General features: G+C 41.9%; 1 protein-coding gene across 5 annotated transcripts in view; it reads left to right on the forward strand.

The window, feature by feature from the left end:
- Nucleotides 1-26856, forward strand: part of Tln2 (talin 2) — a 488380-nt gene that overhangs the window by 202296 nt on the left and 259228 nt on the right. For all 5 annotated transcript variants that reach the window (XM_008856023.3, XM_029557653.1, XM_029557654.1 and 2 more), the window contains one exon: nucleotides 20694-20769. The gene's annotated coding sequence lies outside the window, so the exon portion shown is untranslated. The remainder of the gene's footprint in view (nucleotides 1-20693; nucleotides 20770-26856) is intronic.

Genomic DNA, 26856 nt, shown 5'->3' on the forward strand with positions numbered 1-26856 from the left:
CTAGCCTTGCCTCATGGCTGCCTCTTGCTGGATCTGCCTTGGTCTTCATACTGTCTTCTAATCTCTGTGCCTTTGCCTTTGTCTCTAACAAAATGACATTTCTCAGTGAATTTAGGGCCCATTTGTGGCATCAAGGATGATATCACCTTAGTGTCCTTAACTACCTCTGCTAATGACCTTTTTCCATCCATAGGTTGTAGGAATTAAGATGTGGGCTTGTGTTGTTAGAGACCACCATTCTGGTCCTCTAGGCCAGAAGATGGAGGTGTGCTCTCACTGGGAACAGAGGGTCCCTTTGACATTGCCTTGTCTCCCACAGACATGGATTTGTGGGTCAAGTCATCCAACCTGACCTGGCTCTGGTATCCCCTTCCTTTTAGAAGCTGGGAAGTTCCCAAGGTAGGCAGGCATTAGCATTGATTAACCAGGATTGCTCAGAGACACAGATTTCCTTGAAAGAATGGAGTTTGAAGCTGAAGCCTGAGGTCAGTACAGTCTTCAGTAAGAAATTTCTGCTTTAGCAGGCATGATCACAAATGCATGTAATCCCAGCACACAAGAGGCTAGGGTAGGAGGAGTGTAAATTCCAGGTTAGCCTAGGCTGGAAAGAAAAGGAAAGGAGAGGGAGAGAGGAATGGGAGAAGGAAGGAAGAGAAGGGGGAAGGGAAGGGGAAGGGGGAGGAAGGGGAAGGGGAAGGGGAAGGAAGGGGAAGGGAAGGAGAAGGGGGAAGGGGGAGGGGAAGGGGAAGGGGAGGAAAGGTCTTGTCTCTTTAGTAATCAGGTGAATTTGATGGTAGTAATTTGGCTGATATATATATATTTTTTTTTTGAGACAGTTTCCCATACTGGCCTCAGATTTTCTTTGTAGCTGAGGATGACCTTGAACTCCTTATCCTCTGCCTTTACCTCCTGAGTGCTGGGATTACAGTTATGCACCACTGCACCCAGTTCATGTTGCTTCTGTGGATCAAACCTAGGGCTTCCTGTATGTTAGGCTAGCACTCTACCAACTGAGCTACATCCCCAGCCCCATGATTGAATTTTTGTGGTAATGGGGAACAAATATGAAAAAACAGAAGCTTGGTGGCATGTGAAAGATTTTATAATCATATAGGGTAGTCGAAGCCGAGTTTCAGTCAGTTATTTACTACATCAGCATTCCACATAGGTGTGTGCAGACAGCATAATTCAAGTGATAAGATAGTTTTTGTCATGACACAGGTTACTTGTGGGTTCAGTGTTAATCATCAAGCTAAGCTGTTGTGCCCCAAAGCACTTATTTTATGTGAATTTTTCCTTGTTGTTTTCTTCAAGCCATAACACTGTTTTAATTCTTCAGTTATAATTGATCCCTGTCTTCCTCCTTTTCCACCTTCTGTCATTTGATTTTTCTTGATACCAGTGCCCTTTACTTGCTTTTTCACAGGACTCTATGGCACTGCTGAAAGTACTCAGTAATGCCCTGTGTATACGAATATGGTTTCAAAGTGTCTTCATTTAAAAGCTTAGTCAGTTGGAGAGACTGGCCTTCCCAGACCCTTTTCTCCCTTGCTGCCCATGGGGAGAAGGTTCTAGGCTGCTGCGTGGCTATGCTCCAAGTGTGTCACTAACTAGTTCGTTTCCACTTCATCAAGAATAGAATAATCTTAGGTAAGCATAGCCGTTGGGCAAAAAACAAATATTTGTCTTGGCAGGCATTGTCTTGCATGCCTTAGATTACTGGACAAAGCAGGCGCTATGCCAGAGACATGGCATTGAATATGAGATAGCTTAAAAACCATCAGAAGTCTGTATGTAAGGACATGTTGAAGGCAGTGTCCCAGGGTCTGGAGTAATGGCTTGTAAAGTGCTTGCTGTGCAGGTATGAAGGCCTGAGTTTGATTCCTAGAACTCAGGTTAAAAAAAAAATTAGCTGGGCATACAGCCTGCTCCTGTAATCCAAGTGCAATGGAGGCAGAAATAGAGGATCCCTGGGGCATGCTGGCCAGCCAGCCTAGCCTAATTGGTGAACTTCAGGCCAATGAGAGACCCTGTTTCCAAAAAGAAGGTAATTGACGAAGACATTCATACCTGCATGGCTTAGAGCTGACCTCGGCCTCCACCCATCATCGGTTGCCCATATTACACTTCCCCAGTTGCAGCTTTCAACAGTGTCTCTGGGGAGGGCAGACAACTCTTGTTTAGAAGTCCTGGTGGCTTAAATTAGTCCTCCTCAAAGTGATCAGTGTGCTCCTAGTAGCCTGGGAAACCTTATGAATCTGGTAATGGCAGGAGGATTAGGTAGTTACAGGGGCAAGTGTGTCTGGGACTCTCAACCTCTACTAGGTTGAGGGTCAGTTTTCATCCCAGCTGCAGTGAACATGACCTTGACGTGGCTCTGAGAGAGGCTAGGGCCGTTGGTCATAATGAAATCTTCATTGACCTTTGCCTTTTTGAGCAGAAGTGATCTATTTACCTCTCTAGGCTTTTTGCCATTCTGTGATGGTTTTAAACAAGGCATAACCAGGAGGCAAATGTTCAGGAGATGGGCCTGACACGTGGCACCTTCTGCTTGCTGAATCCTTAGTGGCCGGCAAAGCATAAGCATGACAGGAGTCTATGGCCCATCGTGCCTATGAATCAGTCAAACTTACTGTGTGTCATTGGAGGTGAAAGCACTGACCTTTGATGTGAGAGTGGCATGCTATTTGGACAGATGTAGTTTCTGGGCCTTCTCAAGCGTGTCCATCAGCCAGTCTTGCTTCTTTAGAAACTTTACTAAAGAAAACACTCTGTCCCTATGGAACTGCCATCTTCCTTTAAGATTTAAGCACTGAGGGGCTGAGCATGGTGCACACAACTTTAATTCCAACACTCAAGGTGGATCTCTGTGACTTTGAGTCCAGCGTGGTCTATATAGTGAGTTTCAGTCCAGCCAAGGCTGAATAGTAAGATGCTGTCTCAAAAACAAAATAAACCCCAAACAACATTTTTAGAAACACACCTAAGAGTTTAGAGTTGTTGCAAGAATGTCCTAGGAACACAGTTCGTTAAAATGAAGTATTTCCAGGCTGGGGAGATAGGTCAGTAGATAAAATGTTTGCTTTGCAAGCATGAGGAGTTTGGATCCCCAGAATCCACTTTAAAATAAACAAAAACAAAAATCTGGGTCAGGGTGCTGGAGAGATGACTCAACAGTTAAGAACACTTGCTGTTTTTCCAGAGAACCCATATGGTAGCTAGCAACAGTCCGTAACTCCAGTTCCAGAGGATCCAACACCCTTCTCTGGCCTCTTCGGGGCATTGCAAGCATGTGGTGCAGTTACATACATATAGGCAAAACACATAAAAGGAAAAAAAAAACACAAAACAAAACTGGGGCAGGGATATGGTGGCCCACCTGCCTGCACATGGGAGGCAGAGAGAAGGATTCCCAGGGGCAAGATGGCTAGCTAGATTAGCCAAATTTGTGAATTCAGTGTACAGTGAAAAGACCCTGCCTCAGGAAATAAAGTGGAGAGTGCTCAGGGAAGACACCAGACATTATTCTGTGGCTTCCACATACACATGCACACACATGCAAGCACATTTACACACACCTCCACCCTCATGCACCCACACACATACATGTAAGCAAAAAACAATAATAATTTCCCTTCATGTGTTACCTCTTCTTTGCTTAAAGCTAGCTTTTACTTGTAGATATCAAATATACAGAGCTGTATAATAAGGTCCCATGAACCGCTCCTGAGCTTCAGTGATTATCAACATGTGACCATCCTGTTTGATCTAGACCCTCCCTACTCACATGATGATTTTGAAATCGGCCCTCAGTATCATACTTCCTCTGTGTGTTTTCAGTGTGCAGTTGTAGAACAGTGAGGATCTTTTCTTCAGTGTATTCATTATAATCCCTAATATAAATGAACCACTGTTTCACCTAAGTATTCTTAGCCATTCTATGTGACTGGTATGTCCCTTAGGCCTCTCTTAGTCTCCTCTGTCTTTATCTCTTCATTTGATTAAATTGCTCTAGGGGAGGAGGGATAGCAGAGGTCATCTTTCATTCTTCTTGTATCTCTTGTGCTGATGGGTGAAGGTACTGAGCCTGGTACAGGTACTGAGCCTGGTGTAGGTACTGAGTAAGCCTGGTATAGGTACTGAGCCTGGTGCAGGTACTGAGCCTGGTGTAGGTAGCCTGGTGCAGGTACTGAGCCTGGTGTAGGTACTGAGTGAGACTGGTATAGGTACTGAGCCTGGTGCAGGTACTGAGCCTGGTGTAGGTACTGAGTGAGCCTGGTATAGGTACTGAACCTGGTGCAGGTACTGAGCCTGGTATAGGTACTGAGTGAGCCTGGTATAGGTACTGAGCCTGGTGCAGGTACTGAGCCTGGTGTAGGTACTGAGCCTGGTGCAGGTACTGAGCCTGGTGTAGGTACTGAGTGAGGTGCAGGTACTGAGCCTGGTGTAGGTACTGAGTGAGCCTGGTATAGGTACTGAGCCTGGTGCAGGTACTGAGCCTTGTGCAGGTACTGAGCCTGGTGTAGGTACTGAGCCTGGTGAAGGTACTGAGCCTGGTACAGGTACTGAGCCTGGTGCAGGTACTGAGCCTGGTGCAGGTACCAGGTAGGATCTCTGGTCTTTCCTTCCAGGTTCTTTGGTTTGGTGCAAGGTCCACCCTTTCCTTAAGGAAAATGCTCAGTACTTAGGTGCCCTGGTTTGCCTGGTAGCTCCTCTTTGATGCCTACCCTAGGTGGACAGCTATTAGCCCACTACCCCTCAAATGAGGGCCTATAATCTATCATTCCAAAATTTCCAATGACAGTAGACATACACTTGAAAGTGTTGTATCTTAGTTTCTACGTGTTTCCACAGTGACCAAACCAAACCAGATTGCTCCTTTGCAGGTGACTTTAAAGACCCCTTCCTTCTCAAGGTCAATGTCCTGGCAGGGCTGGGAGGGGATTTTGCATTGACCTGGCTCTGTGATACCTTCTATATCCTGTGCTCTGTTTTCCCTCACTTTCTCTTCCTGTCTTGGCCGAGGGATTCCTCCTCAGCTCTCACTGTCCCCCATTTGGCCAATGCTTATCTTTACTACGGAATTGGTTCTCTGTACACTGACTTCCTACCCATCTGATCTCTCAGAGATAGCAATTTCTGTAATATTACCAACCCTGCCTCTAAATAAAACCTTGATTTTCTAGAAATCTTATCTCCCTTGCTTCCCATCAGTAAATCAGTTCCCATAACCAAACCTAGAGCCAATAGACATCTTTGATATTTTCTGTTCACCCTGATCATATCCCTTATCTGCCTCTAGACCCTCCGCAGGCTCCCTGGGGAAACCCCTCCTTGTGTTCCACTCTCTCAATACCCAGATACTTTCTCTGTTCTTTACTCCATCTTTCCTGAGGGATTGCAACTCCCATGAAGTCCTTGGGTTGAACCTTGGAGATAGCAGGCAGTATGGTCTCTTCCGACTCCAGCTTATCCTAACCCTCTGGATGCACTATTAGATATTGGTGGTGGTACATTGCCTTGGCTTGGTCTTCTTCCCATATGGCATCCTTTTAGATGTCTCTGGTGCATGCACCTGTGTTGGGGTTCCCGTGGGGCCATGCAGTACCCATTCTCCATATAGCACCCACCATCTTCCTGGGGTCACAAGTCCCTGAAACACCTTTCTCCTTGCAGATGCTCTGGGTGTTGCAGAGCCTTCCCCTTTCCTGTTTCTCCTTTCTCCAGGAATTGCCTCCTTCCCCCTGGGTGGTCTCTCTTTTCTCTTGCTCCTTCTCTTCAGTCTATGGCTTGCCTACCTCTCTGAATTTGTTAACAAGAGAAGGAGCCCTTTGGGTGAACTTGATGACTGTGCTCCAACATTCAGTTTTACAGATGAGGACACAACAGAGTAGAGGGGAGGGAGCTGCTCAGGCTCACAACCAGCTGGTTAATGCTGGAAACATACTGGAGCTCAATCAGGCAGGATCTCAGCTCCTGATTCCCTCCTGGACCTTGGCAGGGCATAGGCCCAGGAAGACAGAAACTCCATCCTTGATCTACAATTGAGGGCTTTGAAATCAAATGTAACTCAAGTATTTCCTGGTAGAAGTCTTTGAAGCTTCCAACTGCTTCACTCCCCAGTCCTGCAGGTTACTATCTGCCTCCCTGCCTCCACTGTGAGTTCTTTAGGGATTGGCAGTTTAGTTTTAGGTCTCTCACAACACTCAACACATGCTTGATGTTTAAGAATGGGCTGATTTCTTACCCAGAAATTTTTAGCCTGGAAGGCTATTTAAAAACAGTTCAGAGGCTGGGGAAATGGCACAGTCAGTAAAGTGTTTGCTGTGCAAGCAGGAGGACCTGAGTTCGGATCCTCAGCTCCCATGTAAAAAATCCAGTAGTGCTTACCTGTAATAGTGCTTGCCTGTAATCCGAGTACTGGGGAAGGAGACAGGAGAATCCTGGGCACTCAGTGGTTAGGCAATCTAGACAATTGTCGAGCTCTAGACAGAGATCCTGTTTCAAAAGCTAAGATGAACATTTATTGAAGGAGACATCCAATGCTGACTCTGACTGCCATGTACTCACCCACATAAACATGTGTGCCCATACCCCACCCCACTACTCATATACACACATTAAAACACCCTAGCTCAGTAACTTGTGAATTAGTAGTTGACCTTTTGTTTAGTTGAGGTGTAATCACTGCAAATACTAACTTCAGTCGTGTGTGTGTGTGTGTGTGTGAGAGAGAGAGAGAGAGAGAGAGAGAGACAGGACCCATCAAAACTATATTATATTTGAGTGTGGCTTATAAGCCATGATATTTACCATTGGTGAAATTTAGTATTTTTTTATAGATATAAAAATATGTATGGGGCTGGAGAGGTGGCTCAGTAGTTAAGAGCACTGACTGCTCTTGCAGAGCACCTGGGTTCGATTCCCAGCACCCACATGGTGGCTACGAACCGTCCTTAACTCCAGTTCCAGGGGAATCTGAAGCCCTCTTCTGACCTCCGCAGCAATGCACGACACGAGTGCACTCACATACATGCAGGCAATACACTCATACACATAAAATAAAAATTATAAAGTATTTTTTAAAAATGTGTGTACAGATCCTTATCCTGCCTACATCATGGTGATGATTCTGTTCCCCTCACCCTCTTCTGAATAGAGACTCCTGAAAATGTGAGTCTTAGTTTCTTATCCACTTTTTTTCCCCTACAGATGTAGAAGGAGGTTACTGGGAAATAGGGGAGTCCCATCAGGTAATCTAGATCTGAGCTTCTGAAGTTGTCTAAACAGAGGAACAGTTTTCTTCTCATCTCTTCACTCTTTCTCTTCGTTTTTGGAAGCAATAATTTTCTTGTAATTAATTTTAAAGTATCTTTTACTTATTCTTTGATAATTTCATACATGTACAAAATATATTTTGGTTATATCCATGCCCCACTCATCTCTAGAAGCCCCATAACATGTCCTCTTTCCTTCATGTATTTTTTATATATTTTTTATTTTTTAGAAGGAGTATTTCATTACAGCTTTAACATACTCAATAACAATTTCCAGAGCAAAGATACATCTCTTTCAAAAGTGGCTATAAATTTTTTTATGTTCACATTTGAATTAATACAGTCATACAATATTGAACTCAGTATAAACTCTGTAAGACATAAAATTGAATGAGTTTTTACCCTTTAAAAAAGATCTCCATTTCATTTTAAAATATGCTATTTCCTACAGAAATACTCATTGTTTTTGCTAATAACACTTAGATAATGGTGCATGTGTCTCTAATCTGTATGTATCTGATTATTATTAGTCATGGTCATTTACACTCGGATCCTTGGCACCTGTGTACGGATATAAAGTCATCAGGTAGATTTCAATGGTAATGTTTATCACCTCTACTACTTAACATGATGTAAATTTTTACGCTTCCTCCTCAAATATAACTCATTGTTTTAATTTGTTGATTTTTTTGTGTGTATATCACACAGAACATTCCAAACAATCTTATTTGTCTATATACCCACTTCCCAGATGGCATGTATTTTTTATGTAACCTACTCAGTCCAGTTAGTACTACCTGCTGGAATGCTAACTGTTCCTGTTGGCTTGATCTTGTGCAGGTTACCATAGCTGCAGTGACTTTATGAGTTCGGTGGCCTTGTCATCTCCAGAAAACAGCGTCTCAGCACTCATCCCCATTACCCTGTTCTTACATTCTTTCTGCCTCATCTGTAATGACGGACGGTTTGGTAATACCTGTTGCAAATTGATGGCAGTTTGGAGCGTGTCTCTTTCAGGAAGCTCAGCTGCTCTGAGCTTTTTCTAGGCAGCTTGCCTAGTCTCTGTCTCCTCTACAAACTTAGGGATGGAGAGGGCCTCCAAATTTGGTCCATTTTAGGGACTTCTGAGGTTTCTGAGTTCTTTGCTTCCTGAATATTAAGGAGCCTCCCTTTAGAACTTCCTGCATCTTTACACCATCAGAGTAAATTGCTGCATGACACCAGGCAAAGGGCTGAGGACTCAGGCATTGTGGGTACCTGCCCCCTAAATATGTGTTTCTTCCTTCTCCTAGCTGTAGGCCTGGGGTCTTCCTTACAGATGGCAGGGCTTCTGTTGTTAAGAACGATCTGATGATTTTCCCACTTTAATGGAAGTCAGATTCTGTCATTATGCCCTTGAATTGGCTCTGTAGTGATAGAAGCACATGTGACTGTGTATGGAGGAGCACTTGAGTTAAAGATCAGAGTGGCTGAGAATGAATGTGAGGGAGGAAGTACCTTCCCAGGGCCATTTGGAGTAGTATGAAGCCTCAGGTGGGCCATCCATTCTAGCTGAGGTTTGAGACACAGATCCCCTGTTTCTGCTTCCAGCCCCAATCCCTCTTAGGTCATTCTGAATTCTCTCCAGCTTGACCTCCCAGCCTTCAGTGCCTGGATAGTATCTGTGTTACTATCCACACCTCTTTAAAATTGTTTAGTTTTTAGTGAACCTTTTTTTAGAACAGTTTTAGGTTCACATCATGATTGCGTGGATATTTTAAGAATTGGACCAGTGAGATGGTTCAGTGGGTAAAGTTGCTTGCTGTGCCTACGTTAAATCCCTGAAACTCATGCAAAGGTGGAAGGAGAGAACTGACACCACAAAGCTGTCCTCGGACTTTCACACACGTGTGTTTGATTTCTTCTCTCTTCTCTCTTCTCTCTCTCTCTCTCTCTCTCTCTCTCTCTCTCTCTCTCTCTCTCTCTCTGCCTGTCTTTTTTGAGACAGGGTTTCCCTCTGGCTTTTAAAACAGTATTCCAAATCCCCAAACATGTGCAGAGAGATGAGAGATGGCTCAGTGATTAAGAGCACTTGCTGCACCTGCAGAGGACCTGTGTTTGATTCCCAGCACCTACAGTTGGCATCTCACACTTGCCTATAATTACAGCTCCAGGACACCAACATCTTCTGGTCTCTGTGGGCACCAGAACATCAGTGATAGACACACACACACACACACACACACACACACAAATAAAAATAAATCTCTAACAACAAAAATACACACCCTCTGTCACCCTCTACTTTCCACACTAGAATGTTGTGGTTATTACAGCTTATGACTCTGCACTGACAAGTCATTATTATATAAATAGTCTTGTTTCTGTTTGAGTTCAATCCTGCAGTTCAAATGTGCAGTTCAATCCTGCACATTTTATGGATTTTGACAGATGTGTTCTGACATGTGTCCTTTATCATAGAACCATGCAGAATGGTTTTACTGCCCTACATGTCTCTGCCTATTCACATTATCCCTAGTCACTGACCCTGTGACTGCTGACCTCTTCACCATCTTGTTAGTGCGGGCTTCAGAATGTTGAGTGGAGTCATAGCTTTTCTCTTTCTTTCCTTTTTTAATTTTTTTTTTTTTTAATTTTTGGTCTTTTTGAGACAGGGTCTCCCTGGAGCCCCAGCTGACCTGGAACTTACTTTGTAGACCAGACTGCCTTGAACTCAGACATCCACCTGCGTCTACCTCCCAAGCACTGGGACTAAAAGTGTGCGCCCGCACGCCTGGCAGAGTTCCAGCTTTTGCTGTTCAGATCAGCTTCTTTTGCTTTTGTTTGTATAATTCGGCAGCTTCCTTCTTGTTAGCACTGACTAGGATTGTGCTATAGTCACATACCTTCTTACTCTTCACTGCACTGCCTCTGCCTTCCCAAGAGAAGGGCTCATGTGGGTAGCAACTGACCTTCCCACTGTGCAACCTCTGGCAGAGTCGACCTGGCATTAATGAGTGATTGAGAATAAAGGCAGATGCTTTTTAGAATTCAGGGTGAAAATAGCTAATAGAACAGATTCTTTTTCTTCCATTCTCTATTCATTACATCTCAAAAAGTCTTTTTTGGTTTGGAGATGGAAAAGAAGGCATAAATACAAAATGGCATATTTCCCTAATTGACAGACTAACCAGGAGAGGAGCTTAGTCAAAGACACTAGGTTTGTGGCAGAAAAGTGAGTAATTGACCTGCCCTTGAGATAGCTTCTGAGTTAGATTTTGAAGTATCAGTGAGCATGATCAACAGAGAATGAGCTAGCACACTTTTTGTGTGCATGAGCATGTCGGCACACATGCATGTTCTCCATTCAGTCCTGACCCTGATCCCCTACCCTAACCCCATGAGGCCCCATGTTTTGGAGTTATTATTCATACAAGATGTATATGTAAATTTCTCAAATATTTATTGCCCATTAATGTGTATTTGGAACTATGCTCTGAGCTGAGAATAGAAATACAGAAAAAGCCATGGTTCTGTCCTCTGGGAGCTTATGGTTCAGTTAAATAATTTCAACCCACTACTGTCAGTGTAGAAGTTAAGATGCAGTTGTTAAATTTCTTTGGAGCAGGTGGACCCTGATGAAGAACCAGGTAAATGGAGGTGTAGGGAAGCCATGTGAGGCATAGAAAAGTGAATGTCAGTGGTCCCTTAGGGGAGCAGAGCCAAGAGTGCAGGCCACGTGGTATATGGGCCAGTGCTGCCTGAGCACAGACTCTAGGGCAAGCTGTTGGGAGGAAGAAGTGGACACTGGTGATCTTTGGGGCAGGCATGAGGACTCATCATGATTTTGTAGGGTTTGAGGATCAGACCTAAATAAATGTCCAGCCTACCTAGTTTGCTCTGGTATTGGAGGGAAGCTGGCAAGCTGGTGGGACTGTGTTAGGGTCCTGCCAAAAATTATGGATTGGCAAATTGGAACCCCTGGCCATGAGCATTTTATTTGAGGAATGGCAGGTAGGGAAGGCCCTAATTAATTTTTTTGAATAACCAGGTAGGAATCAGATACTATTTTCCTGCTCTTTCCTCTTTGGCTCTCTATAAAAAGAAAAACCATTCCAAAGTTTTCTAAAATGTACCATCAGACTTCATCAGAATTAATTGGGCTTTGCATTTGTTCGTTTGAAAGTGTTGCAGCATTTCAGGGATATTTAGCTCTTGTTTTCAGAGTATTAAATGTGAACTAATAGCACATTCCTACTCCTTGACCTATGTCTGTGCTCCATGCTAGTAGCACAGGCTAGTTCTTGACATATGTCTGTGTTTCAAGTTTACTTGCTTTTTTAAATTCTTAGCAGATTGGGGATGAAAGACTATTTTTGCAGTTTTCACCCTCTAGAAAATGAACTTGTTTTTTTCTTCCTTCCCCCAAAGGAGACCCTCTGTGTACCTCTGATTAGTTGAAATTCCTAGTCATTCAAATATGAGTGAATTGGGCTTTGAGTGAAAATACTTGACTATTATAATGGAATGAACATGGCAGTTGGTCTAGAATCAAGTTTCTCCTCATCCATACTTCATAAAGAAAAACACCCCCCCCCTTTGTTCTGTTACAGGAATTATGATGGACAGGAGAGTATGCTTAGAATAAGATGGGAAAAACAAACCTGTTTGAGGAAAGAAAAATTATTTTAGAGTAAGCATCTTAAAGTCACTAGCAAATACAAACTAGAGTATAAATTTGGGCCATTCCTTGATAGAGTTAGTGATGCATGTAAGAACAACTTACATATTCTCTCTGTTTCTCTGTCTCCCTCCCTCCCTCTCCTCCCCGCTCTTTCTATATCTGTGTGTGTGAATACAAGCAGAGACCAGAAGTTGACATTGGTATCTTTCACAACTGCTTTCTACTTAAATTTTTTTTTTTTTTTTTAGAGACAGGGTCTCTCACTGAACCTGGAGGTCACTGATTTCAGCTAGACTGGCTGGTCAGCAAACCCCAGGGATCCTCTTATCTCTGCCTTCCCAGTGCTGGGATTACAGGTGTGCACTGCTGTGACCAGCTTTTTATGTGAGCTCTGGGCATCCAAACTTAGGTCTTTGTGGGTACGTGGCAAATATCTTACTGAGTCAACTCTCCAGCCCCAATAGTCAAATAATATACATAATAATATACATAATAAATAATATAATCAAATACAGGGTCCTTCTACCTTGCACCATTCAAAGGCTGTACTGTGTAGTGTCCTTGTTCTTATGAAATTTGCATTGTAATGAATTGTTTTTTTTATTGTGTTTAAAAATTTTTAGAGGGAACAGTGAATTATAGAACAATAAGGAATTCATGGTGCCCTCTTAGTTTTTATTGGAAGCATACAAAAATTGAATGAAATAAAGTATTAAGATTGCCACATCTTACTTGATCTCTGAGTAAACACACACTTTACCCTACCTTGCAGTAATATCCTTTTTGCCATTAATGGATCATTTATATAGATTGTGTTCTGTTATTTAATTAGTGCAAAGTGAACCTTCAACAATCATTGGCATAAATGAACTGACATTTTCCAGTGTGTTGAATTGCACACTTGTCCCAGGATATAGACCACAAAAATAAAGGAATCTGTGTAGGAGTGGTAACAGGGATCTTTTTCTCAGTCATCATTAGTATGTTTAAGCATCTACAGTGTTCTACACTGGGAAACTCCTTTCATTTTTGGTTAAATCAGTATTTCCCACTTTCATGTGGAGGATTTTTTATGAATGACACTTCTTACTGCAAACTTTTTTTTGGAATACTGTCTGTAGGAAAATACAAAAGGGTTTTTTGGGCCTTTCCTGCCTGGTCTCTTTTCTCTTTGTCTTCCTGAGGAAGGTGATTTGCACCTCCTTGGAAGGCCTTGGGTGTTGATGCTGCCTACTAACTCTTCACTGAGGGTCTTTTGAGTTCGGCCAGCACCTAGCCTCTAGCTGGCAAGCCAGGACGGCAAAGCCAAGACCAGAGAAATTGGCCTCTCTCTGTGCAGATATCTCCCAATGCAGCAGAGCTGGCTATACTCACTGAGCTGTCCTTTGCATTAGTTTTTTTCTAAATTTCAACACAAACTAGGCAAGGGATAGAAGTTGGAGGAAGTTGGGGAGTTTTATTCTTAGTATGTTTCTACTTTTCTATCTCTGACTTTTCCCATTTCAATGCAGAGGTGCCAAAGTACTCTTTGGTTTATTTCTTTCCTTCTGGATTTATGATTTTGAATGATAGTCAAGAATGTAGTTTGCTCTTGCTGAGCTAAATCTAATGGATATTCTCTACTTTGTGTGGTTGTAAGGTCTGAAAACCCTTTGGTTACTTTTGGTTAGCAAAAAGTAGTTGGGCTGTGTTGTGGTGTGAAATGTGAAATATCTCCCATAGGCTCATGTGTTTGAGCACTTGGTCCCCAGCTGATAGAAGGTTGTAGACTTTTAGGAGGTGGAGCCTTGTGGAAGGAAGTGGGTTACTGTGGGCAAGCCTTGAGGTTTTACAGCCATGCCTCATATCCTTCTTGTCTCCTGCCTCCTGAGTGTGCATACAATGTGACCAGCAACCTCTCATTTCTACCCCATGCTTTTCCTCCCCATGATGGACTATATCCTCTTGAAATGTAAGCCAAAATAAATGTATAAACCCTTCCTCCCTTAAGTTGCTTCTTGTCGGGTATTTTGTCACAGCAATTGAGAAAAGTAATGACTACAGACTGGTTGGTTCCTATTAGTACTATTTTTTAAATTTATGTCTGTATGTAGATGGCACAAAAGTGTGAGTTTATTGTTAGATGATTCAGTGCCTTTTAATGAAATCTAGCATTCCTTCCTGTAGGTGTTGGGTCAAGTAAAGTGTGGGAAGCAAGGGTCCATAAAACCTGACTTGAATGGTCTCAGTCAGATTCCTTAACATGGATTTTGTTTCTTTAATGCTAAGATGATGTTAGGTGTACCATTTGCCAAACAGTGCATGGGGTCCAGACAACCTGCAAAGAACTGTCCCTATCCTCTCTCATTTCATCCCCATAACATCATAATAGCTAAAGCTGTCCATGTCCCCTGAGGATGAGCAGTTTAGATCCTGAGGGCCTGTGCTTAAGATTTCCTGAGTATGTAGGAAGTGGTTTGGCATGCAGAGTAGTTAAGTCCTACCCTCATATCTGAGAGGTTTTGGGTTTGGGGGCATATCGGAGATATTTTGAGAAAGATTTATTAAGTAAGTTACTTACTATAGACAGACAGACAGCAGCATGGTGGGGGCTCTGAGAAGAGTCCAGGCCCAAGTAGCAGAGCACGGTTCTGGTTCCCTTCTTAGAGGTTTCAGAGGAAGGGGCAAGGTTCTACTCATACCTGATAGATGAGGAAGCCTTTGTGCATGCTTACTATCAGGCTCTCTGAATCAGTTATGAGGATGGGAGGTTAAGAATCTAGGAAAACAAATTATTTTAGTTTAGTAATTTTGAAACTAAATTGCTTTAGTTTTGGTGAACAGATCAATGAAAATGGAGGAGTTTTGCAAAAGTATGTGGTCCTAGCAGCACCTGGCTGGTGGTGACAGGAGATTTTGGGAGTAACTCTTGTTAACTTCTGACCATATCTACCAGTGCTTCACAAAATCCTCCAGAATAGGGTAGCAGGGAGCTGCCAAGTGACTTATCAGGTGATAATACAGAGAAGGTTCCTTTAAGGCGAATGTCCTTCAAGTAACTTGAAAGTATCTTATGCAGGGTTAACATGAGGCACTTTAGGACTGGGAGTATAGTTCGGTAGGAGAAAGGGTTTGTTTAGCATTGATACGCCCTGGGTTCCATCATAACACCACAAAATTCAGCAGAAGCATTGTAAATAGACAGCTGTGTCTACATAAGGCTGGTTCTGAGTCAGAGTTCTCAGGGACCTGTTAGGAGCAGACAGTGAACAATGAGTTTCTGCTATTGTTTTCATCATGGCTTCTATTGAACTTGATTCAGACAAGGTCTTTGTTGGTAGTTGAACTTCGTAGAATGTATTAGGTGTACGATTGCCCTGAGTCCCCACAATAGCCCTTTTGGTTGGTTTTGTTACAAAGAGGGAAACTGAGGCACACGGAGGTTAAGGCATACAGAGGCCAAATCACTAGTAAATGACTGATCCAGGATCCAATTTCTTACTGTTACCTACTGTGCTAATAACCTCCTTACATGCAGTGTTCCATCTCACAAATATCTTTTGTGTTTTCTTCTTCCATTTTGTGGGAGGTGAGGGGGTGCATGTGTGCATATGCATGTTTTTACATGTGTGGGTGTACATGCAGATATGTGCACATGAATGTGGGGGCCTGAGATATTATCCTTAATCTTTGATCTTCCTTCCATCTTATTGAGATGTCCATCAATCAAACCTTGAGCTTGCTAATACGGGTGGTCTTACCAGCCAGTTTGCTCTCAAGAATCCTGTTTCTCTCTTCCAAGGTCAGAATTGTAGATGGCCATCTTGCTGACCAAGCTTTTACGTGGGTTTATGGGGATCCTAACTCTGGTTCTGACACTTTCATGACAACTGCTTTAACCACTGAACAATCTCTCCAGCCCTCGTCTGGCCAGTCTTATTGCATCTCAGGCTCATATGTGCACTTCCTTGGCACTGAAGGAAGAGAGGCCATGTGGCTTTAGTGTCCTGTGTTTTTTGTCTGCATTGTGCATTGGACTTACAGATACTTCGTTTAAGTATCATTACAGCTCATCTTTGAAACAAAATAGTAGTTTTTGTCTTTGGTCTATCTTCTAAGGGCATTTTCTGGGGTAGAGGGAGCCACCACCTGATAAAGGGGGCTGATTAGTTTTGTGGTTACATATAACATACATTTAAAGGGATCTGTGCAGCTACCAGGAATTACGACTTCCTAAACAGGTTTATAATTATGGTATTATAAGGATGCTTGCACTATATGTAACTTAAACCTTTAACTATAAGGCAAGTCAGACATAATGGGCCCATTATGGGAATACCTTCCTATATTTTATAATCTCAAAGGAAAAAAGTGTTTTTACATGTAAATATAATCCAATAAAGATAAATCTGTGCAGTTATTAAACATAATATAATGGAGAATATTTTAGCCATAGAATGGCCCATCTGGATCATCATGGCTCTTTTGTTTTTATTCTCATGCAAGTAGTTTCTTCATCAGCTCCATTGTTAGTCAGAAATGAATATACCTGTTTCATGGAATTGTTCTTTACTGGTGTAGTATTACCTTTGAATTGGCCTGCTAACTTTAGGTATAGGTCACAAATGTTGGTTGAATTGTGTGTGATTTCATTCATTGGGTTACAGGATTTATTATTCTATTTTTCATTGAGAAGTGATGATTGAGGAGGTGGAGAATAAAGAGACACGTTGTATGAGGTAGGTTACCTTTGGAGTTGTAGGTAACTCACTGGAGTGAGCTTGCATGTAAAAGCATGCTTATAGTAAGGATACAGTAATGTCATAAGGACATCAGGGCAGAGGTGGAGTGTCCCTGGGGAATCACCAGAGACTAGAGGCAAGGAAAAAGGCTGCCTTATGAAACTTACTGCCTGCACATGGTCAGCACATATCCTTTTAGAGAAGGACTGAAAGTTGACAAAGGAAAGTTGAAATATGTGTATGTGTTATAGAAATATGTCTTATAGAAATCAGGCATCCAAAAGACCAAGCATTCACCGGGGTGGATGGAGAACTCAAATTTTATTCACTACAGCAGAGCCAAAGAAGCCATGGCTCTGAAGTTCTGGGCCCAGTGTTATAGAAAGCCACAGTTTTCATAGGTTTTCCCGTCATTTCTTAACAGTTACATCAAAAACTACAGCTTTCATGACTTCAGCACAGACGCTTACGTGTCCCAAGACCACTGAGGGGAAATTCCTACTGCAGGCATGTTTGTAGAACAGATATTAAGGGCAGCGCTTAAGACTTTCTTTCTTTTTAGCAAGCAAGGTAATTGCAAACAAATGTTTCACTAGATAACTGTGGCATTTCATTCTCAAAATAACTTTAAGGCTCTTGGTGTTCTCCATTTTAGTATGCATTCACAAACCACTAGAAGGTGAGCATCATGTCCTAAAGTATAAAATCAGTCGTTAAATGATAAAAAAAAAAACATATCAGAGATGTACACGAAGGTAACATTAAATGCATGGACATATTTCTTTTCATCTTAAGTGGTATGTTGCTTAGCACAAGCACAAAATTTTTAAAGTTACATAGGACCAGCAAGATGGCTCAGTGGCTAAATAGTATTTGTTGCCAAGACTGAGGACCTAAGTTCAAAACTTTGGATGTATATGGTGGAAGGAAAGAGCTGACTCCCAAAAGTGGTCCTCTGATCTCCACATGTGTGCTAGTTCACACAGACACCCCAAATACATAAAAAGTTATGTGGCTCCATTATATTCTTATTAAAGTTTTATTTATTATTTTAATGTGTAAGTGTGTGCTTAGGTGAGTTTATGTATATCATGTTCAAGCAGGAGCCCTTGGAGGCCAGGTAGAGCATCAGATCTCCTGGACCTGCAGTTACAAGCAGTTGTGAGCTGCCATGTGGGTGCTGTGAACCGAACCTGGATCCTCTGCAAGACCTCTGGTGCCCTTAACTGCTGAGCCATCTCTTTAGCCCTTTCATTGTATTATTTTAAAAATATATTTGTGATTTTAATTTTATGTGTTTGAGTGTTTTGCCTGCGTGCATGTAAATGCACCACATGCATGCAGTACCAGCAGAGGCCATAAGAGGGTGTCGGATCCCCTGGAGTTTGTTGGCCACAGGATGATTGTTAGCCACAGTGTGGGTGCTGGGAATCAAACCTGGGTCCTCTAGAAGGATAGCAAGTGTTTTTAACTGCTGAGCTATCTGTCCAGCCCCTTCACTGTATTCTTCGGAAAAATAATTTAAGCTCATTGTCTGAAATTGAAACAGGATAAGAGACAGAAGCGTAGGATTCTGATAATCAGACCATAACTGTTTTGGTCAGCATTTTTGTAGACATCTCTCAACAACCAGGAGTAATGGTTCACTTCACTCTCCTCCCCCGCCCCTTCTTAGACACAGTCATGTTGCATCCAGTCACTTACACGGTCATCTAGTCAGAAGCATAGCATAGATACTATCAGCACTGTTTTCAGTCCCAGTGGAATTTCTTTAACATCTCTCCTGTTCATGGGAAAGATGAGTGATTATATTTTTAATTTGGTAAGTATAAGCAGATCTGTATGTATCCATCTTTCTGCTTAAGCAGGTATCTCCTGAGTTGTTGTTGTTGTTGTTATTATTATTATTATTATTATTATTATTTTAGGATTCTAGGATTAAAGGGAATGCCATTTTACACACTGATCCCGTTGCTCAAGTGACTGCAGATTGACTTTTCTAGTTTTTGTTCCCACCATTAAAGTATCTGTGACATTGTCTATTTATCTTTTTTTTTTTTTTGGCCTTTTAAAATTTTTTGTTGTGGGACTGGAGAGATGGCTCAGTGGTTAAGATCGCTGGATGTTCTTGCAGAAGACCTGGGTTCAATTCCCAGAATCCACATAGCAGCTAATAACTGTCCATGACTCCAGTTCCGGGGGATCCGATAGCCTCTTCTGACCTCCACAGGCATTGCACGACATGGGTGCACTTACCTACATGCAGGCAATACACACATACACATAAAATAAAAATAACAAATAAAAATTTTAAAAATTACATTAAAAAGAAAAAAAAACACTGGTTGTTCTTGCAGAAGACCTGTGTCCAAATCCCAGCACCTACATGGCGGCTAACAACTGTCCATCACTCCAGTTCCAGGGGATCCGACAGCCTCTTCTGTCCTCCGCAGGCATTGCACGACACGGGTGCACTTACCTACACACAGGCAATACACACATATACATAAAATAAAAACAATAAATAAAAATATTTCAAAAAAACATTTTTTTGTTGTTTTGTGTGTGTGAATATTTTACCTGCATGCATCCATGTCATGCAATGCCAATGGAGGCCAGAAAAGGGCATATCCCCTAGAACTGGAGTTATAGACAGTTGTTAGCCACTATATGGGTGCTGGGAATGGAACCCAGGTCCTCTGCAAAAGCAGTCAGTACTGTTAACCGCTGAGCCATCTCTCTAGACCCTATCATCAGTCTTTTCAACCAATCTGCTACGTGAAAAATAAAACTTTAATTTTCTAAAAGTACGAGGTTTTTTTTTAATTTTTAGTTGATAGCTTTCTATATCTTCATTGATATTTCTTAGTTTTATGGAAAATGTATTCTTTGTTTTGTCTATTTTAAGAGATATATTCGTTTTCTTATTGGTTTTTAGGACTTTGTAAATTAAGGACACAATCTTTTTTGTGTGATCATAAATTTTTTCCTTGATTCTTTTTTTATCTTTTGACTAAAGTATCAGTGGAGATTTGGTCTTATTTTTGTTATTTATATATTTTAGACTTCTTTTTCTTTATGTGTATATCTGTATCCATGTTAGATGGGTACACATGTATGTAAGTGCCTTCAGAGGCCATAAGAAAATGTAGGGTCCTTTGCAGCTGGAGTTACACGTGGTTGTGATGTGAGCTGCACCCCAAGGTGCTGGGAATTGAATGCTAGTCTTCTTATGCTTAAAAAGACTTTTCCTATCCCAACATTATAAAATACTCAGATCCATGTTCTTCTAATAATTTTATTCTATTTTGAACTTATTTTTTCATAAATTGAGAGGGACACATATATTTTCCCCTTTTCCCTAAATAGCTAACCCACATCATGTTTTAACTAGTTTTCCATACATGCCAGAACTTGATTGCATGTACCTAGGAACACTGGATTTTTCTCATCTGGTTTATTCACTGCTGTAATTAGGCTGTTTGATACCTCTACAGTGGTGATTTTCTGCCTTGTGTTGGGTTTCCACTGAGTCAGGTGTTAAGATGGTGAGCTCCTGTTGCCTCAGAACCAGGAAGGACATGGCAACAGCTGATGCTGGAAGGGATGAGGAACTTAAGTAAGAGAGAAACAAACAAGACAAAAACAGGTCTACCTGCCGAGGGAGGGCAGCAGCGTCTGAAGTTTGTTCAGACATGGGGGGAGCCAGAGGAAGGACATATGTATTGGGGTTTTTGTTTAAATTCAAATCCATTAAAGCCTTCCTAACAGGGATGGTGGAAAAAAAACGTTTTCTGCCTCTTTGCCAACAGTAACATAATTTTGGTCTTTGAATAAGTGTCTTGGGACTTCAATTCCCTGTTGGTACAGCAAATTCCCAGCACATGTGCTGTGGCGGAAATTCATTGTTTCCTGAGTTACTTCCTTTCATGCTTAGTGTGGGGAAATGACCAAATGTATAGATTTCATCTTTATTCAGAACCTCGTGTCTGTAGCATCACTTGCTTCTGATATCTTTTCCTCTTGTTGTAGGTATTGCTGTTGGAAACTTCTTACATGCTTCAGATTCTTTTCAGGGAAATACATACTACGGAAACTGAAAATTCAGGTGAGTCATTAAAAATAGAATGAACGAATGAACGAAGAGAAAAGCCTTGTTAACTGATTACCCACTGTGTCTTGGCATAAAGTTCTGCCTTTACAGTTGTCTCTTATACTTCCTTGTGGGACTTATACTTCCTTCCACAGACTTTGGGTCTGTGTGGCAGTGTACAGAGTGCCCAGTCACGCTGCTTCCCTTGCTGTTTGCTTTCCTTGCCTGATAGTTAGGATCGGGGCGTGGTAAGGGCCCAGAATAGGGGTGAGTAGCTGGGATTTTCCCTTCCTTCATCTTGCTGCATGAATTCTCATTCATTTACACTGGTTTGCTTCATAAATACTTTGGGAGAGTGAAGTCCTGGATAAGGAACTAATCTGGAAACTTCTAGTAGGTTTTGAAATGGGAGTGAGTGCTTTCTGGGGACTTTAGGGTTGGAACTTGGGAGAAGTAAACTGCAGTTACAGTTGATGGGTTTCCCGCTTTGTCCTGGGTGAGACACCAAGATGTCAAGTGATATGTATGAAATGCGCTGGGCTGAGATGCAGCCTTTGCTTCTATCCATCCTGGGTTTGCTGAGGTTGAAGTCTGAGGAGGTAAAAGGGATCTCTCAATGCTCCAGCCCTAAAGAATGGTGTCATGGCCCCCACCCAAGTGCATTAGTTGCAGAGCTTGAGGCAGACCATTTAATCTCTGCCCAGTATCTTTATTTTTATATGTGAAATTTGTGGGGTTAGCCTCACCCAACTGTTTCTATGCTTTTAGATTTTTGTAGGATAGTAAAAACATAGCAGGACCGTTATTGAATACTTTTTGACTGAATATGAACAAAGCTGGTTATTGTTAAAGCTCAGTGAGTGTGTAGGAATTCAGTGGGTATTCGTATGTGGTTCTGTTATGCGTTTGGATCTTTTCATAATAAAATATTTTCACAAAATCTACCCTCTGCTAATATGATCTTTAAAAAGAACAAATATTTTTATACTAAAAGAACAGGAACCACCAATTTTTGTACATATTTAACATTCTAAAAATGATACCTTTTCCCATCCTCTTTCTCCTTTCTCTGCAAACTAGTGACCATCAGCCAAAGACTCATCAGTACTGTTTGAGCATTGACATTGGAAAGTCCCAAGTTATGACTTCTGATGACTCTTCTGCCTCTAGAATTGTGCCATTTCACCCATATGGGAAGAAATGTACCATGTATAGACATTGTCCATGTTCAAAAAATGCCATTTCAGCTGGCATGGTAGAACTAAGAGCAGTCAGAGGTTGATCTGGTTTGTTTTATGCTGTTGTGATAAAACACGGATCTATGATAGGACTTATTTCATTTTACAGCTCCTAGGTCACAATCCATCACTGAGGGAAGTCAGGACAGGAATTCCAGACAGGAATGTAGAGGTAGCAATCAAAGCAGAGACTATGGAGTAATGATGCTGACTGACTGGTTTCCTCTGTCTTGCTCATATACCTTTCTTCTTTATTGCTATTTTTATTTTATGTGTGTGAGTGTATTACCTGCATGTATGTAAGTGCACTCATGTCTTGCAGTGCCCATGGAGGTCAGAAGAGGGGATTGGATCCCCTGGAACTGGAGTTAGGACAGTTGTTAGCTGCCATGTGGGTGCTGGGATTCAAACCTGGGTCCTCTGCAAGTGGAGCCAGTGCTCTTAACTGCTGAGTCATCTCTCCAGCCCACTCAGATACCTTTCGTTTATAGCTCAAGTTCACCTGTCTAGAAATGTGTTCTAGTTTGTTTCTCCATTGCTGTGACAAAACATACTAACCACTACCAGCTTAGCGAGGAAAGGATTTGTTCAGCTCACATTCTCCCAGGTCACAGTTCATCAGGGAGCCCAAGGTAGAAACTCAGGACAGGAATCTGGAGGCAGGATCTGAAGCACAGACCATGGAGGAATGCTGCTTACTGACTTTCTCCCCTGACACATGCTCAGCCTGCTTTCTTATACAACATAGGCCCACCTGCCCAACGGTGGCACCGTCCAACATAGGCTGGGCCCTCCCACATCATTCAGTAATCAAGAAGATGTATCACAGACATGGCCACAGGCCAGTCCAGTGGAGGCAATTCCCCGATTGAGGCGCCCTCAACTCAGGTGTATCAAGTTGACACTAAAACTATACAGCACAGGATGACACTGCACACAGTGGGGTGGGCCCTCCTAATCAATTAGTCATTAAGAAAATCCCTAAGAAATGCCCACAGGCTAGTCTAATGGAGGAAATTCCTTACTTGGGGTTCCTTCTTCCCAGGCATCTCTTGTTTATGGCAAGTTGACTAAAACTAACCAGCACAGAGGTCAGAGGTCAAGCAGATGTGAAGGCACTGTTCTGTTGAGAACTGAGGTAAAAGTGGCTCTTTTACATAAATATGAAACTAGCTGTGAGTCATACTAATCAGTGTATGAACAAATGATCTTTACAGTCTGATGAAAGGGCACAGTACCCTCCTCCTCCACTGTTGTAGACCAGCCTCTGACTAGGTAATATGTGATGATACATGGTTGTCTATCTGAGGGGAGGTAATGATGAGAGCTGTAGAGAAATAAACTTGATGCTAGGCTCCTAGGAGACCAGTCCCAACCCCAAGTGTGAGGAACTCGAAGCTGGCGTAGGTCACAGGCATATCCAAAAGTTCTGAGCTTACAACAGTGGCATGTTAGTTTCTCAGGAAAGAAAAGAGCTTTCCTGCCTTGTGATACCCAGAGTAGATATTTTTCTTTACAGGTTCACAGAGGGTTCTTAATGCTCTAGAGTAGCTACAAGGCCTGGGACAGAACAGATCAGAAGCCTGCCAGATCTATATCTTTGCTGAGACTTCAATTCTGAAAGGAGTGTCCTGTACTGTGGGCTATAGAGAATGGCACACTGTGATTTCTGTTGACTTCTTTTTGGGCTGTGAGGTGTGAGTGTGTGTGTGTGTGTGTGTGTGTGTGTGTGTGTGTGTTGTAGTGGAAGAAATCATGCTTGAAATTACTACAAGGACAGGACACTGATGTCACATGAGGGACAGGCAGAAATGTTTCCTGCTCCAGGAGGTTGACACCATTCCAATGCTTCAGAATGTCCTGAGAGGTGCATGCATTGTCTGTGTTGTTTAGAATGTGGTGGTTCAATCCTCTGTACGTCTTCCGTCTGTGATTTCTGGCTTATGTTTGTGTTAATGTTCCTAGTTTCAGAGAAATTCCAGATGAAATTTAACAGACTTACCTGACTCTTTTCTGCTGTCACCCCAACCAACGCTTGGCTTCCTGATGATTGCTACGCTTCCATTCTCAGCCACTACCCCGAGGACATTCATTCCCTGCTGAATTTCAGGCAGAAAAGCTATAGCAAACAACAGCAGCAGAAATGTTTTCCTTAACTGTATAGGAATGTGAGAAATTACCTCAAATCTTGACATTTCAGAGGACGTGTATTCTGGCAGGGCCTTTTATTTTGACATGAACCAGAGAATGGAGAATTGCTTTAAGGGATCTTGAGTACTCATCCAAGTTGGCATAAAATTTAATGAATGAACAATGAAACTAATCAATCATGTTTGTGGCCTTTCAGAAGGGCAGGACATTCCTGGTAAGATCATGGAGGGGTGAATATAAGAATCACAGGCAAGCCACACTTCACAGAAATAAATGTGATATTTCAAAGGGTTACATGTAAGCATGCATATGTGTGTGTGTATGTGAGAAGAGAGAGACTGATAGATGGGGTAGGAATGATAAATGACTTGTTCTGACACTTTCCTTAGTACCTCATGATGTATTCTGGATTGGAGTGTACATGCAATTTATTAAGTTTATCTCTATTCCCTATAAGCATGTAAGAATATTTTAAGACCTACCTTAATGAAAAAGCATTGTTTTTGGCTGTCTTGGAATTTCTAGGTCCCAATACTGTTTAAGAGAGGGTATTGAGTCTGTAACATTCGAAGTAGGTAGGACCTATGTAGATACTTGATGCTTTGTACCAGATGCTTAAGGGCTGTGATGTCATCAGTAAAGATAAGTTGTTCTTTGCTTCCTTTTATTCATTAAATGTAGGAAACAGCATATCTTGAAATGGAGATCTTCTTTAAAGGGTTAAAAACTCATTCAATTTTATATCTTACAGGGTTTATACTGAGTTCAATATTGTACAACTGTGTTAATTCAGCTGTGAACCTAAAAATTTACAGCCACTTTTGAAAGAGATGTATCCTTGCTCTGGAGTGTGTTACTGAATATGTTAAAGCTGTAATGAAATGCTTCTTCTGATCATGTGGTTATTAAATTTTTTAAAAATTAAAAAATAATTCTTCAAAGCAAAAAAAAAAGTAATCTATTGTATGCATCTCTCCTCTTTCCACCCCCATCAGTCCATTTCTTCAGACTACTCTTTCTGGTGACTGAAGGCACATTCCACTACTTGCCCTCCTCTGACAGGCTCTCTGAGTGACTTCGAGTACTCACTAGACCAGGGTTCCAGGACCCTTGCTGGTGTCCTTGTTCTGTGACCCTTGCTTGTACATGCTTTAGAATAAAAGCACTAACAACTTTTAGGCTTGTTTTCAACATTAAACTTACTAATAATGGCTAGAGAGGTGGCTCAGCATACAAAGGTGCTTTCTGCTCTGTCTGATGGCCCACAGAGTGGAAATAGTAAACACACTCTCACAAGATGTTGTCTAACCCCTGCATGTGCTATGATGCATGTGGTCCCAACACATACATACACATGCATGTGCACACACACAAATATAATAAATAATGTAAAATTAAAAAATTATTAACCTGCAGTGTAACAGAATGTGTTGTTTCCTTTAACTTGGCAGCTAATTACGTCTGTCCATTTCTTTCAAGTTAAGAACGGCTTAACAGAGAACTCTAGATGTGAGCATTTTCTAACAATTGATTGGATTTTGTATATTCATTTCTCTTTTCAATGAATAATTTTGCATTCATTTTTATATTTTCCTTTAGAACATGAACCCTTAAAAAAGACATCACTCAGCTGGACATGGTGGCACATACCTTTAATCCTGGCATTCGGATCTCTGAGAGTTCAAGGCCAGCCTGGTCTACATAGTGAGTTCCAGGCCAGCTGGGGCTACAGGGAGACCCTGTTTCAAAAAGACTCTCCCACCCCCCCAAAAGACACCACTCTTTGGGCTTGAGAGATAACTGTGGCAGAATCCTGGCATAGGTGTAGCAGACCCAGGCAGATTCCTAGAGCTCACTGGCTAGCCACTGTAGCTGAATCAGTAAGCTCCAGGTTCAGGAAGATATCCTGTTTCGATAAACAAGATAGAAAGTGATAGAGGAAGATACCTGATGTCAACTGTTAGCCTCCACACACATGCACGTGGACGTATGAGGATGCCAACTGTTAGCCTCCACATGCATGTACATGGGCATATGAGCACACATACAAATACACAGGAAACTATGTTTCTTTTTCTTCCCTAGTTAGAAGATCCATATTGATCGTGAGGATGAGACAGATCCCCAAATTATTAAAGTAACTAACATTTAAAGAACTTACAGGTGATGAATATGATTAAAGTATGTATACTGTACAGCCACCTGAAATGGTATCAACACATGATTGAATATTTTGGCAAAAGTTGAGAAAAATTTTATTGGTGTAATATAATTTTTAAAAGATTACGTTCAACTGCTGCATACAAATGACTAAAAAAGGTAGAGTGATTTAAGGCTCAGATATTAGTTCCATTGATGACTTTTACTGCCATTTCCAAATGAACTGCCTGCTTGCTATGAAGAAGATGAAGGAGGACTAGGCCTTCACTGTCAACGTCAAGGGCAGTCTCAAACACAGCAACACAGATGTGGTCTTGGTATGCTTCACAGTTCCTGGGAGGACCCTGTGGTAATAGGGAGGAAAACACTGCCTGCTTGACTCTTTTTCACAGTCATGGACAACCTGTGCCTAGAGATCCCTGCCGTGGATGAGAGTCAGCAGGACCTGTGAGAGCTAATGGAGACCATGAGCTACCCCCTCTCAGACTTTTCGGGTTGCCAAACAGTCAGCCAATGACTGCAGATCCTTAGCAGCATGTTAGCCTGGGATGAA

This window comes from Nannospalax galili, unplaced genomic scaffold, assembly GCF_000622305.1.
Source record: "Nannospalax galili isolate Female #2095 unplaced genomic scaffold, S.galili_v1.0 scaffold288, whole genome shotgun sequence".
Classification (NCBI taxonomy): domain Eukaryota; kingdom Metazoa; phylum Chordata; class Mammalia; order Rodentia; family Spalacidae; genus Nannospalax; species Nannospalax galili.